The following is an 11101-nucleotide window of genomic DNA, read 5'->3' as shown; positions in this document are numbered from 1 at the left end:
ATTTTGGGCTTGTGACAATTTGATGTCAGTCTTTGGGGATAGAAGTGGCTTTTTTTCCAACTTTACTATCTTCTGAATATAAGTCCCAGTGTGTGTTTTATACCAAAGTACCTATCTGCTGTTGAGTTCTTTTTCACTTTTTGTACACATTTTTATTTTGTTTCATTTCATTTATACCAGCTTCTTATTAATCAAGTCTTACTTTTGAATTGCAAGTAATGTTTTTTTTTTCCCCTGAATTCTATCAGGGGACCCAACCCCAGTGACTTATTTCTTTCTCTAAGCCACAATTTGGGCTCCTAACCATGTTATCCTCATTTTTTTGCTCCTTCTGGAATTTCTCTCACCTGGTATGTGCTAGTATGCTAGTTAGATCCTTCTCTGTCAAAGCCACAGGCAGAGTCAATATTAATCAATACTGCTAGACCCAGTTCCAGAAAACTTTTGAGTATGTCTTTCAGTTTCCCCCCACTTAGCTGTCTACTATTCTTTTTTTTTTTTACACAGCAACAAATGCTAAATTATTTTCTTCACATTCTTTTAGCTACACAAGCAGCAACACTGTCCCAACTTCATGGAAACAATATATGGGCAGACTCTATTCTTTCGTGAATAGGTGATAGGGCTGAGGTATGGAGTGGTTCAATTTCTTGCTCAAGAGGGTTGTTCCAGGGTTGGTGGCCCCAGAGGGAGAGAATGAAAGACAGCTGCAGAACAGTGTCTCTTGTGAGATCAGCACTACCACTTTGACTTAGCCCAGTGGGAAGGATATTCACTGTACATGTAGCCTACGGCCAGGACCAGGGATGAGTTAGTCTAATTATGCATGACAAAAAAAATAAAGGATTGGAATAGAGCTAAGGGAGCAATCAGAATTTTGTCTTCTTGGTTTCCAGGTCCCTCATCTTTCCCTTAATGTGGAAAGGTGTTTTCCAGGTTATAAGGATCTTCTGGTATGACGCGGGTATAGTAGTAGCCCATTATGGAAAAGACAAAACAAGCGACAAGCAGGAGGCAGGAAAACAAGATAAAGCTGGCCCACTGTACCAAAGCACTGGGCTGTGCAATAATAAGTATGATGACATTTCTCATGTTTGGTTGCAACACTGCCTTCATGTTGAGCATAGGAGATCTCAAGCCCAGTGACAGAAAACACCTCCAGGGAATATTATTTACTGTGGCAACTGTCATGCAATAAATATTTGTTTGGATGGAATATCTTCAGTTTTCCATGCCTGCAGACACTAATCAGAATTATTAGTAATAATATTTATGTATATTGCACCAAAATCAAACCATCCTGGGTCCAAGAAGTCCTTGTCTTATTTCCTTCAGTACACATAATGGTACTTTTCCTTTTCCACAGTTTTGTAGGCAGAGATGCCATAGTCTTCACCAACACTGAAGGAGTCATCTCTGCTTAAGGTGAGATTAACATCTTTATCCAAGGTGTTACTAAATCTCACTGCTGCCATTCCATTGACTGTTGAGGTACCATGTCCTTCATCAGGATTCAGAAAAGTGGGGCAGAGTCAAGATGGCAGAGAAGGCACACGTGACTTTCTAAGCTCTTCTCTTACCCTCTCTATCAATATTATATCGAGCCTCAAAAATAGTCTTGACTGCTACAATTTGTAAAGATAAGAAGTACAACAACTCACCAGCAGAAGTAAATCTGCAGTCTCGCCAAAAAAAGGTTGGTTCCAGGGCCAGGGGGGAGATCAGCACAGACTGGGAGAGAAATTAGGTCCCAGGAGAGCCTCAAACTGAAAGTGAAAGCACAGATCTCAGCACAAGCGTGCAGCCCTAACCCTCAGTTCGGGGCTTTTCCTTGGGGCAGTTGCGATCCTGCACGGCAGGAGGACACAGCCCAGGTTAGCCTCCAATCTGCTCAGTGGGGGGCTTGGCTTGGGGCCATAGAGCTTTCCCAGGGTTGATTTGTCGGGCAGAAACTCTGGGGCAAAGTTCTGGGCAGAGTTCAGTAGAATCTGGTCTGCAGTCAGCTGCTAATACTCACAGTCCAACAAGAGGCTCTGGCCTGGGGCAGTGACACTTTCACCCCTTAGTCTCTAGCCTAGGGCAATCACTAACCCACACAGCCCAACTGGGCACTTTGATAGCTCGGCCAGTGCTACATCCACCTCCTGTTGGGGAAAGGGAAAACTCTCACTCAGAGCACTCCCATACCTCGGAGCTGGAAATCGATTTACATCTCTCCCTGTTCTGCAGAGGAAGCTGGTAACCCCCTTGCCTAGGAGACATACCCTAAAGGCTTTAAAACATGAATAAAAAGATGAAATGAACGATCGACAGATTCTATGCAGAAAAAGAGCAGGTCAGCAAACCTGAAGAAACAGCAAACAGCAAAAATGCATCAGACTGTCCTCCTTTACATGATGCTCTCATAGAAGAGACCATTAAAAGTCTCAAAAGAGAGTTAGAAAATAAATGGGGAAAGGAAAGAGAAGCCTTACAAGAGACCAACAACTTCCTGAAATACGAATTGGAAAAGATAAAAAATTCCCAGGAATTGCAGGGAAACAAAATTTGTGAATTGGAAAAAATAAAGAATTCACTAGAAAGTAGGATTTGTGAATTGGAAAAGACAAAGAACTCGCAAGAAAGTAGGATCTGTGAATTGGAAAAGACAAAGAACTCGCAAGAAAGTAGGATCTGTGAATTGGAAAAAGAAAATAATTCAGTAAAAAAAAAATTAGTGAAATGGAAAAAAATTCCACAGACCAAAACAATACATTTAAAAACTCAATTGGACATATACAGAAAGAAGTAAAAAAAGCTAATGAAGAAAATAATTCTTTAAAAATTAGAACTGAACAACTAGAAACTAATGATTCATTGAGACAGCAAGAATCAGTCAAGCAAAAACAAAAAAATGACAAACTGGGAAAAAAACATGAATTATCTACTTGCAAAAACGACAGACTTGCAAAATAGATCTAGGAGAGATAATCTGCGGATTATTGGACTTTCCGAAAAAATATGATGAAAAAAAGAGCCTAGATACTATTTTACAAGAAACCATCAAAGACAACTGTCCAGATGTAATAGAATCAGAAGGTAAAATAGCCATTGAAAGAATTCATCGAGCACTTTCTGAAAGAAACCCTAAAATAAAAACCCCAAGGAATATTGTGGCCAAATTTCAGAACTATCAGATTAAGGAAAAAATTTTACAAGCAGCCAAAAAAAAAAAAAAAAAAACAATTTAAATACCGAGGTGCCACAATAAGGATCACCCAAGATCTGGCTGCCTCCACATTAAAGGAACGAAGGGCCTGGAATATGATTTTCCCGAAAGCACAAGAACTTGGGATGCAGCCAAGAATAAACTACCCAGCTAAGCTGAGCATTTTCTTCCAGGGAAGAAGATGGAATTTAATGAAACAAATGAATTCCATTTGTTTCTGAAGAAAAAAACAGAACTAAACAAAAAATTTGATCTCCAACCATAGAACGCAAGAGATGCAGAAAAGGTAAAAATAACTCTTGAGAATTGTATTTCTATTGTGGATACACAAAAAGAATACATGTATAATTTGATTGTACTGATATAACATAAAAAAGGGAAGTAGATATAGAAAAGGGATGATGGCAGAATAAGGTGGGAAGGAGGGATAAAAAGAGGGAAACCACATCCCACAAAGAGGCAAAGGAAACTTATCATATCTGAGGGTATTTAGAGAGGAGAAGGAACATTGTGTGAATCTTACTCTCATCGAGTAGTTTGGAACTATGCTCAAAAAGTTATCAAACTGTGCATACCCTTTGATCCAGCAGTGTTACTACTGGGATTATATCCCAAAGAGATTATAAGAAGGAAAGGGACCTGTGACGAATGTTTGTGCAGCCCTTTATGTAGTAAGTTAGAAACTGAAACTGAATGGATGTCCATCAGTTGAGAATGCTAATAAATTGTGGTATATGAAAATTATGGAATATTACTGTTCTGTAAGAATGACAACAGGATGATTTCAGAAAGGCCTGGAGAGACTTACACGAACTGATGCTGAGTGAAATGAGCAGGACCAGGAGATCATTATATACTTCAACAACAATACTAGATGATGACCAGTTCTGATGGATCAGGCCATCCTCAGCAACAAGATCAACCAAATCATTTCTAATGGAGCAGTAATGAACTGAACCAGCTATACCCAGAAACAGAACTCTGGGAGATGACTAAAACCATTACATTGAATTCCCTAATCCTATATTTATGCACCCTGCATTTTTGATTTCCTTCACAAGCTAAATGTACAATAATTCAGAGTCTGATTCTTTTGTACAGCAAAATAATGTTTTGGTCATTATACTTATTATGTATCAAGTTATATTTTAATATATTTAACATCTACTGGTCATCCTGCCATTTAGGGAGGGGTGGGGGTAAGGGTGAAAAATTGGAACAAGAGGTTTGGCAATTTTAATGCTGTAAAGTTACCCATGTATATTCCTGTAAATAAAAGGCTATTAAATTAAAAAAAAAAAAAAAAAAAAAAAAAAAAAGAATCTTACTCTCATCAGAGTTGGTCAGAAAAATAATTGACATTTGTTTTAGAAAATTCTCTTGCCTCATTAAAAAACGGGGAGAGGAAAGGAAAGAAAAAGGTAATAAGGAAGGAAGGAAAGATTCAAAGGGAGGAGGGTTATAAGATGGTAGTATCGTGATAAGTGGGTACATAAGTTCAAAAGGGAAAGAGGTTGGGGAGGCAAGAAAAAGTAAAGCATAATCTGGGTTATTAGGATGGCAGAAATAGATTTAGTAATTCTAACCATAAATGTGAATGGGATGAACTCCCCATAAAGAGGAGGCAGATAGCAGACTGGATCAAAGTCAGAACCCTACAATATGTTGTTTACAAGAAACACATTTAAAGCAGGAGATACATTGGAGTAAAGGTAAAAGGCTGGGCAAAATCTATTGGACTTCAGGTGAAGTCAAAAAGCTAGGGAGCATCCTTATCTCAGATCAGCAAAGCAAAATTGATCTAATTAAAAGAGATAAGGAAGGTAACTACATCCTGCTAAAGGGAAGCATAAACAACGAAGCAATATCATATAAACATATATGCACCAAGTGGTATGGCATCCAACTTCCTAAAGGAGAAGTTAAGAGAGTTGAAAGAAGAAATAGACAACAAAACTGTAATAGTGGGAGATCTCAACTTTGCACTCTCAGAATGAGACAAATCAAACTACAAAACAAATAAAAAGAAATTAAAGTAAATAGAATATTAGAAAAATTAGGTATGTTAGATCTTTGGAGAAAATTGAATGGAGATAGAAAGGAATATACTTTCTTCTCAGCAGTTCATGGAACCTATTCAAAATTGACCATATATTAGGACATAAAGACTAAATTAAATGCAAGAAAGCAGAAATAGTAAATGCTTTCTTTTCAGATCATGATGCAATAAAACTTACATTCAACAAAAGTTAGGGAAATAGACCAAAAGTAATTGAAACTAAGCAATATCATCTTAAAGAATGATTGGGTGAAGCACAAATTATAGATACATATATGATTTCACCCAAGATAATGACAATGATGAGACATCATACCAACATTTGGGGATCAGCCAAAGCGGTAATAGGAGGAATTTTTATATCACTTAGAAGGCTACTAAATAAAACAGAGAAGAAAAGATTAATGTTGGGCTTGCAACTAAAAGAAATAAAAAAAGACCAAATTAAAAACCCCCAATCAAATACTAAATTTTAAATTCTAAAATTAAAAGGAGAAATTAAAAAGATTGAAAGTAAAAAAACTATTGAACTAATAAATAAAACTAAGAGTTGGTTCTATGAAAAAGCCAATAAAATAGATAAGCCTTTGGTAAATCTGATTAAAAAGGAGGAGAAAATGAAATTAGTAGCTTAAAATGAAAGGAGAACTTTCCACCAATGAAGGAAATAGAAAATAATAAGAGGTTATTTTGCTCAACTTATGCCAATAAATTTGATAACCTAAGTGAAATGGATGACTACCTCCAAAAATATAGACTTCCCTGACTAACAGAGTAGGAAGTAAATTGCTTGAATAGTTCCATTTCAGAAAAAGAAATGGAACAGGAAATTAAACAACTGCCTAAGAAAAAATCTCCAGGACCAGATGGTTTTACATGTGAATTTTAGCAAACATGTAAAGAATAATTGGCCCCAATGCTATATAAATTATTTGATAAAATAGGGAATGAAGGAGTCCTACCAAATTCCTTCTATGACACAGATATGGTACTGATACCTAAACCAGGTAGGCTGAAAATAGAGAAGAAAATTATAGACCAATCTCCCTAATGAATATTGATGCTAAAATCTTAAATAAGATATTAGCAAAAAGACTACAGAAAATCATCTCCAGGATAATACACTATGATCAAGTAGGATCTATACTAGGAATGCAGGGCTGGTTCAATATTAGAAAAACTATCAAGATAATTGTCCATATTAACAACCAAATTAACAAAAACCATATGATCATCTCAATAGATGCAGAAAAAGCATTTGACAAAATCCAACATCCATTCCTATTAAAAATACTTGAGAATATAGGAATAAATGGACTTTTCCTTAAAATAATCAGCAACATCTATTTAAAACCATCAGTAAGCATCATATGTAATGGAGACAAACTGCACCCTTTCCCAATAAGATCTGGAGTGAAAAAGGTTGCCCACTATCACCGTTACTATTTAATATTGTATTAGAAACGCTAGCTTTGGCAATAAGAGCTGAGAAAGAGATTAAAGGAATAAGAATAGGCAATGAGGAAACCAAATTATCACTCTTTGCTGACGACATGATGGTGTATTTAGAGAACCCCAGAGATTCTACTAAAAAGTTATTAGAAATAATCCACAACTTTAGCAATGTTGCTGATTATAAAATAAACCCACATAAGTCATCAGCATTCTTATATATCACTAACAAAATCCAACAGTCAGAGTTACAAAGAGAAATTCCATTTAAAGTAACTACAGATAATATAAAATATTTGGAATCTATCTGCCAAGGAAAATCAGAAACTTTATGAGCAAAATTACAGACTACTTTTCACAAATTAAGTCTGATCTAACAATTGGAAAATATTAAATGCTCTTGGATACGGCGAGCAAATATAATAAAGATGACAATATTACCTAAACTAATCTATTTATTTAGTGCTATACCAATCAGACTCCAAAAACTATTTTAATGACCTAGAAAAATAACAACAAAATTCATATGGAAAAACAAAAGGTCAAGAATTTCAAGGAATTAATGAAAAAATCAAATGAAGGTGGCTTAGCTGTAGATCTAAAATTATATTATGAGCAGCAGTTACCAAAACAATTTGTATTGGCTAAGGAATAGATTAATTGATCAGTGGAATAGGTTAGGTTCAAGGATAAAACAGTCAACAAATATAGCAACCTAGTCTTTGACAAACCAAAGACCCACTTTTGGATAAGAACTTACTGTTTGATAAAATTGCTGGGAAAATTGGAAACTAATATGGCAGAAACTAGGCATTGATCCCACTTAACACCGTACGCCAAGATAAGGTCAAAATGGGTTCATGACCTAGGCATAAAGAATGAAATTATTAATAAATTAGAGAACACAGGATAGTTTACCTCTCAGACCTGTGGAAGGGAAGGTCTTTATGACCAAGCAGAACTAGAGATCATTACTGATCACAAAATAGAAAATTTCGATTATACCAAACTGAAAAGTTTTGTACAAACAAAACTAATGCGACAAGATTAGAAGGAAGCAATAAACTGGGAAAATATTTTTACAGTCCAAGGTTCGATAAAGGCCTCATTTCCAAAATATATAGAGAATTAACTCTAATTTATAAAATCAAGCCATTCTCCAATTGAAAATGGTCAAAGGATATGAACAGACAATTGTCAGATGAAGAAATTGAAACTATTTCTAGTCATATGAAAAGATGCTCCAAGTCATTATTAATCAGAGAAATGCACATTAAGACAACTCTAAGATACTACTACATACCTGTCAGATTGGCTAAAATGACAGGAAAAAATAATGATGATTGTTGGAGGGGATGTGGGAAAACTGGGACATTGATTCATTGTTGGTGGAGTTGTGAACGAATCCAACCATTTTGGAGAGTAGTTTGGAACTATGCTCAAAAAGTTATCAAACTGTGCATACCCTTTGATCCAGCAGTGTTACTACTGGGCTTATATCCCAAAGAGATTATAAAGGGAAAGGGACTTGAATGTGCATAAATGTTTGTGGCAGCCCTTTTTGTAGTGGCTAGAAACTGGAAACTGAATGGATGTCCATCAGTTGAAGAATGGCTGAATAAATTGTGGTATATGAATATTATGGAATATCATTGTTCTGTAAGAAATAACCAACAGGATGATTTCAGAAAGGCCTGGAGAGACTTACACGAACTGATGCTGAGTGAAATGAGCAGGACCAGGAGATCATTATATACTACAAAAACAATTCTATATGATGACCAGTTCTGATGGACCTGGCCATCCTCAGCAACGAGATCCACCAAATCATTTCTAATGGAGCAGTAATGAACTGAACTAGCTATGCCCAGAAAAAGAACTCTGGGAGATGACTAAAAACCATTACATTGAATTCCCAATCCCTATATTTATGCCCACCTGCATTTTTGATTTCTTTCAAAAGCTAATTGTACAATATTTCAGAGTCTGATTCTTTTTATACAGCAAAATAACGTTTTGGTCATGTATACTCATTGTGTATCTAATTTATGTTTTAATGTATTTAACATCTACTGGTCATCCTGCCATCTAGGAGAGGGGGTGAGGAGTAAGAGGTGAAAAATTGGAACAAGAGGAACAAGAGCAATTGTTAGCGCTGTAGAGTTACACATGCATATAACCTGTAAATAAAAGGCTATTAAAAAAAAAAAGGATTCAGAAAAGTCCCTTTTGATCTGCATGAATGATCAAGGTGGGTCTGTTCTTCTCTTCCAGGATGTGCTCACTGGTGACAGATATGTGGTGATAGTGTAATTCCCTGTGGTCAGGAGCATATGGGAATGGTCTACTATCTGACTTGGTTTGATAGCCTTTGAAAACAGAGAACTGTTCTGATAATTCATCAAAGCCATTTTCACTTCATCATCTGCCAGATTTAGCGTAACCTAACGTACCAGTTGTCATCTCCCTAATAGATATTAAGTTTATTCCACACGCCTTGAGCAGAGGATAGATATCCAGGTCAAAAAGAGGGATGAAGATAAGCACAGGAGGGGATTCAGCACTTGTATCTGGTCAGGCTAGAACCTGAATAATCCAACATTATCATTCATTCTAGATCTTGCAAAGTCCACTAAGAGCCCTGCTGATCCAAAATAGTCCAGAGCATTGGTAATGGAATATAAAGGAACAGTACATGGGGAGCTTTCACTTTTATGATGAGCTTTTGTGGATACTTTTCCCCTGCCATGTCCAGCCAATGCTCTCTCTTTGGAATTTCACTGGAATGGTTCTTCAGATGATTTAAAATAGCAAATCAGACACATTTGGAGATTTTAAGCATTATATTTCCTTCAGAGGGAAGGTTTTATTTACATCTTTCTTCCAAGAACAAATACAACAAGGGCTAGTACCATTAGGATTCCTGGAATCCCAAAGACTAATGCACAATAAGCTTCTCCAAATCTTGTAAATGACTTCTTAGCATGGATGTGACAAAGGTAAAGGTCAAATTCCCTGAATCAATCGCCAGATAGAAAACCTGCTCCTTTCTTTTGCATTTTCTTCTTCAAACAGGTCTCCACCAAAGCATGCCAAAAAGGGTTTGTTCCCAAGGCTATCAAGAAGAAACCAACCATGGATAAAACCACATGTATTACATTCCCCCACAATTGGTGCTGCACCCAAAGACTTGATCAAGTGACCCAACACATACACAAAGGAGAGATAGATGATTGTCTTGAACTTTCCCAACCAAGAATCAGCTATTCTTGCTTCCAAAAGAACATAAAATAGCAAAGGCTATTGAAGGCATGGTACCCATATATAGATAAATCTGGGCTAAAAGGTAAGAAGTACAGGAAGTACAGTGTGAGCACAGCTTTCATGCCATAATTGGAGAATTGTTCACAGAACTCATTCACCACAATGAAGGCAATGCTCAGTGGGTAATTAGAGGCACATTTTTTTCTAAGCTGTTTTCTTTGAAGGATTTGAAGGCTGGAATAATGGTTATTCAGGGGGAATGAGTGCAAAAAGGGTTTCCTTGGATTCATTTGTAGGGAAGGTATTCATGGCTAGCTCCTCAATGGCTCTCTCTTTAGACATATGGCTGCAGTAAGCAGCTGGGACAATGTCCAGCTTTCTTTGACAGGAGAGACTTGTAGGGGAGTGGGAAATGGAAAGTGGTTTCAGATATTTAACCTTGTGAGCTGTTGTGCCTGTCTACTGTTCTTTAGATGAAAGTTTTTCACATAAAAGTTCGTGAGATAAAATTTCTTAAGGTAAAGAATGAGGTGAAAAATGAGGTGAAATTTCCTGAGATCTAATTTGCTTCCTAACAGAGCTCTCCAGGGCCAGCTATTTGTTGATTCAATGAAGTCTGTCTGGAAATGTCAGGCCAAGTTTCAGATCTAGAGGCCTTGTCTTTTATGAGGTTCTCTCAACTTATAGTAGGAGCACAACTGTTTTACCCCTTTACTTTTGTTGTTCTCCCATCGTTATATGGTAATTTTCTGTCTGTAGATGAAATCTGGAGAGCCTGGAAATTTCTTACTGACTATCTTATCAGAATCTCCCTCACCAATTTATTTAATGAATATCTATGCAAAAACAATGATATCAATTACTTATATATGTGAAATCATGCAAAACATTTCCAAATAATTAAAATGTTAAATAAAGAAAGTCAATAATACTATATTATTTTTACTTAGAATTTTCTCTGGAGATGGATAGCATTTTTCCACAATGCGTTATTTGGAACTGTCACAAAACAATATACATACATATACACTTTTGCAAAAACATTTTCTCCCCCCTCCCATTTCCCCCTCCCCTAGACAGGTCAATATGTGAAATTCTTCTAAACATATTTCTGCATT

The 11101-nt window shown here is 36.4% G+C and overlaps 1 pseudogene; it reads right to left on the bottom strand.

Annotated features, from left to right (window-relative positions):
- Positions 1 to 912: 912 nt before the first annotated feature.
- LOC100917834 lies at positions 913 to 10292 on the bottom strand (annotated as a pseudogene).
- Between the last annotated feature and the right edge of the window lie 809 nt (positions 10293 to 11101).

This window comes from Sarcophilus harrisii, chromosome 1, assembly GCF_902635505.1.
Source record: "Sarcophilus harrisii chromosome 1, mSarHar1.11, whole genome shotgun sequence".
In the NCBI taxonomy this organism is placed as follows: domain Eukaryota; kingdom Metazoa; phylum Chordata; class Mammalia; order Dasyuromorphia; family Dasyuridae; genus Sarcophilus; species Sarcophilus harrisii.
Note: the sequence above shows the minus strand (reverse complement) of the source record. Positions and strands in the feature narration are given on the sequence as shown.